The following is a 4,926-nucleotide window of genomic DNA, read 5'->3' on the forward strand; positions in this document are numbered from 1 at the left end:
ATATTTCTGGACATACCTTTTATATAAAGCAACCTAGACTTACATTATTGTAACCCCTAAACGCTCAAATAACCATTAAAAAACAATGAGGGCTTCAATGAATGTCCATGCAGAACGGCTTTTCTATTTAAAAAAAAAAACCTCAAGAACATAGTTACCAAGAACGCAAGAATATTTTATAGAAAAACACTTGTTTTACAAAAATATTTAAGCCTGAGATACAAAATAGATACAACTACAATAAATATAACACAAGAACTAGTTATCACACAAGAACATTTTAATAGAAAAAAACAAATTTCTATATTAAAAATATTGAAATTGTAATAAAAATAGATACAACTAAACAGTCAGGTAAATAGATAAAGTTATAACAAACAAGATTATTTTAATAGGAAAAAACAAACTATTAATGCAAAAAATATATTAGAAAAATAGATACAACTTGACAAACAGATAAATAAATAAAATACACAAAAATAGAACAAACAAAATGACAATAGAATAAATTAAATGAACATCCGTGCAAAGTAGTTTTCCCACAATATTATCATTAATATCACACAACAACATTATAAATTATATACAAAACAATTTGAACTATTAGGCAAACAGATAAAACTTGAATAAATAAAAGGCAAATGAATGCTTGCTTGCACGTGCACACACACCCCATTATGAATGATGTTTTTATATTTCATTTTCACCTGTTGCCAGGTGCGTTTGGCACTGCTGTTGCCTCTGAAATGTTCACAGGACATACACCAACTTAGTCAAAGGGACTGAACAGTCAGTCATCCTAATTCATGTGACTCTGTGCACATATCAGCTTAAGTAGGCTACTCCATGAATTTACCATACCAAATTTTATTCAGGATTTTTCGGACATTAAACAAGCTATATATGACTGGGGCCACGTCGAAGGACCATTTTCTGTGACTTGTGATTGATCATGAAGCTTTCTCTCATCCTATACTTCTGTTCTGGAACATGTAGAGGGGAGAATGTACTTGCGCATTTACCTGATCGGCAATTCGTTGCCAACATGCTTGCCGCTCCTTATTGGCAGCCGCTGTGTTAGATTTTGCTCTTAATGTTGTTTTGAATTCCTCGTAGCTTAGCATTATGACAGCGCATTCTTCCTCTGTGAAGTACGGCGACCGTGTCATTGTGAACAGTGGTGATTTGCGCTGATAACCTCCCCTTTAACATGAACGCGCATTAACCCTGATTAGGTTAAACCAGGTTCAACAAATCAACTTCATAACTGGCGTCGTAGTACCGTTTAACCCCAAACAAGATAACCAGGTTTTGTCAACCCCGGTTTAGCGGGGGAACCCTGGGTTACTTCTGGGTAGGTTAACCTCCATTCGTAGTACAGGGCCCTGGTGACTTGTCCAGGGTGTACCCCACCTCTCACCCATAGTCAGCTGACATAGGCTCCAGCTTGCCTGTGACCCTGTAGAACAGGATAAGCAACTACAGATAATGGATGGATGTAGATAAACTGGAAACTACAAAAGGGATACAAACTTTTGCACTTAAGCATTGATCTGTGTAGCCATTTTATTAAAAAAAATTGTTAGTGTTAAGTAATAGTACTAAGATGACTTAAAATACATCATTAAAATATTTAAAGAATATTTGCTGGCTTTGAGTGGTCTATCAGATATATTCCATTTAGCTAACACGATATTGAATGAGTCAAAGATGAGTTAGCCGAATGGAATATATCGGATATACCATGAAAAAAAAAAGCCAATATTATTATTATACATACACACTCCATATTAGCATTCTCAAAGGCCAACACTAGCTTAACCGTGACTCGGTGCTGTTAGCGCAGCAGTCCGGTTAGCTTCCAGCCGGTGTAACACGAGTGAATGCCAACACTAGCTTACCTGTGACTCGGTGCTGTTAGCAGGGGCGCCGCTAGGGGGGGAAGTTAGGACGATTCTAAGGGCCTGGCACTGACAGGGGGGCCCTGTGAGGGATATTAATATTTTAATAGTATTGCCTTGTGTAAGTTTTTGAAATAAAATATTTCATTTCATCTGTTAAATATGCAAATTATACATGGTTATGATTTGCTATAACATTTTTCTTGAATTATTTATGATATTGTCATTTCACCCCTCCACCCTTTTTACTAATGGTACAGTCTGATTCTGGGAGCGGGATTAGCGCAGTTTAGAGCAGCTGTCAGTTTCTCTCTGTGCGCAACAGAGGTGAACATTGTAGAAGTTGCTAAGCAGGAGCGGGTGTGATAAATTATGAAGTCCGGATATTACACTATGTGTGAAAAAAAAAATCACCTTTTTTCATATCTTTATTGTATAATTAAGTCTAGGTGTTTTGCCATTGTTCATGTGTGGATTTGTTGATATTAAGTATTTAACTTTAATATTTTGCACATTAGCTGTGGTCATAGATATCATTACTATTGTTCATGTGTGGATTTATTGATACTGTTGCTAGGTATTTAACTTGAATATTTGCTGTGTTTTCTAATAAACGTGTGATGCCTAAAAGAAACCAAAAACACTTAGTGGATTTCTTGCAGTGCACTGTGATTGTATCAAAAAACTAGTGTAGTTATTCATCAAGGCATAGATTTGATCACATACAATAAATGGAGGAAACAAAGGAATACATTTTGTAATCCTGATTATTGATGTTTGCTGGAGGGCTCTGGAGTATCCATAATGTGCATACAGAATGTTATAAATCCATGCTGATACAGTGATGCATGCAATTTCAACACAAACATTTGGATTGAATGAACTCCATAGGCTACTAAGTGGCCTAATAATAGTTTCTCATAAAAGAAAAAATATATATATATCTAACATATATATCATGGAATGTTCATTTTAAGGCAATAGTCTATTCAGTCTAATTCTGACAGTTCCGCATTTAAAAAAATGTTCATATACCAAATAATTGTATCACCTAAACTTGCTAGGTAGCTGATCACATGTGTAGTAAAGTAAAAGTGCCAGCCAAAAACAGACTTCAAATTCAGTTGCTTGAGCTTGAAAATTTTACCGGGGGGGCCCTAAATTGTAATCTTTCATAGGGCCCAAGATTTCTAGGGGCACCCCTGGCTGTTAGTGCAGTTACCTTCTGTTAGGTTGGGCTGGGAATCAAACCCAGGTCGCTGGTGTAATAACCCAGCAAACCCCCACTAGGCCATCAGGGGGAATGACTCAAGTGCAGAGGAGTGAGATGAAAGTTAGAGTTCAAACAGTTTATTCACCAAAGTCCAGAAAATCCAAAAAGTTTGTGAAAAAGCAAAAATCCACAAAAAAAAGAGATACAAAAAGCATCCAAAAGTTCAAAAGTCCAGAAATCCAAAACCAAGGCAGCAAAAATCCAAACACTCAGAAGATGCAAAAATGGCAAGGGTCCATGTAAACAAAAACAAACAGTCCAAAGAGAGTAAAGATCCAAAAACACAAGTAGCCAGGCAAGGTACACAGAACAAAGGTAACTAGTAATGCACAGCACAAAAGACTCAATAAGGCAGCTGGGCCATAGAAGGTTCACGCTGCACGCTACACGTTCACATGAAGAACCGGACCCTGGGCCATTAAACTTCATGCTTGGATGTTCACGTGTTGCGTCTGTTCTACTTTGACCGAGTAACCAACAATATGGACTCTTCGGATGACGACGATTGCCTCATTCTGCTTTTACTGAGACAGAGGAAGAGAAAAAGGAACAGAATTTGGAGCCGAGAACACTTCCTTCTGAGAGAAACCCGTGGTGAATTTCACCGAACATTCTATAATCTGCTTGACAATCCCGATGAAGAACTATTTTTCATTATACCATTCAATTATATTTTTTCTGAAGTTTTCCCCTGAAAGCATAGAGTTATCTCCCTAGACCCGTTCTGATTGGCTGGCGCGGCGGTGACCGCATGCATTGACTGGAATTTCCATCTTCACGCCTAGAAAAAAGTGTGCATGTTCATTTCACGCTTCACGCGTGAAGTGTGCAGCGTGCAGCGTGCAACGTGAATGCCGTTCTATGGCCCAGAGCAAGTCATGCTACGTTTGTCCACTTTTCTTTACACACGTGTAGCGTGTAGTGTGCAGCGTGCAGCGTGAACCTTCTATGGCCCAGCTGCCTAACTAGACATACAAACTGGGGTAGTATAAATACCCAAAGTAATTGAACACATGACCAGGACAAAATTGGCAATTAAGAAAGGGCGGGACAGTTAACAAGGCACATGACTAACAAAACAGAGAAGCACATGGCTGTCAAAATAAACACAAACCACCTAGCTGTCAAAACAAACATGACAAGTAAAAGATACAATAGCGGCCTCTAGAGGCCAAGATAGTCCCAAGCCTAACAACCTTCCAGCTAGTGTAGTGTTAGCGAAGGCCAATACTAGAACAGTCAAGCCGAATATTATTATTATTTTCCCTGTGTAATTTACTGAATTACTTTTAAAATCAGCATCAACAACTACACACAACAGAGCAACCTGGCAGCCAAAATTCTCTCAAAATCGTCTGCTTTTCACCAAGCAAACCTGCCGGCCATGTTTGTTTACAAACTGTTAGTCACTCGCTAGCATGGAAGTTTTATATCTCTGATGTGTCTGTTTTCCAGTTTTTCAATGTCCGTTGATATGTTTTTCTCTTGTAAATATGCATGAAGAATACATAATTAAGTTTTGGTAGCCTTTCGGGGGTTCAGCACATCTTCAGTTTCAGTTTTCAGTTTATTTATTTCGTGCTTAGTATAGCATAGCTAATCCTAGTAGTAGCACAGGATTAGCCTCTTGTGGCAGCGGGGGCATGGCCAAGCATCAGTTTGTGAATGGAGGGTGGGGTCAGGGAAGGTGAGTGGCAAAGTCAGTACACCTGTTGGCAATTAATGTTGTGTCTGTGTGTGTTTTGCAGTGAG

The sequence above is a fragment of the Neoarius graeffei genome, chromosome 11 (genome assembly GCF_027579695.1).
Source record: "Neoarius graeffei isolate fNeoGra1 chromosome 11, fNeoGra1.pri, whole genome shotgun sequence".
Taxonomy (NCBI): Eukaryota; Metazoa; Chordata; class Actinopteri; order Siluriformes; family Ariidae; genus Neoarius; species Neoarius graeffei.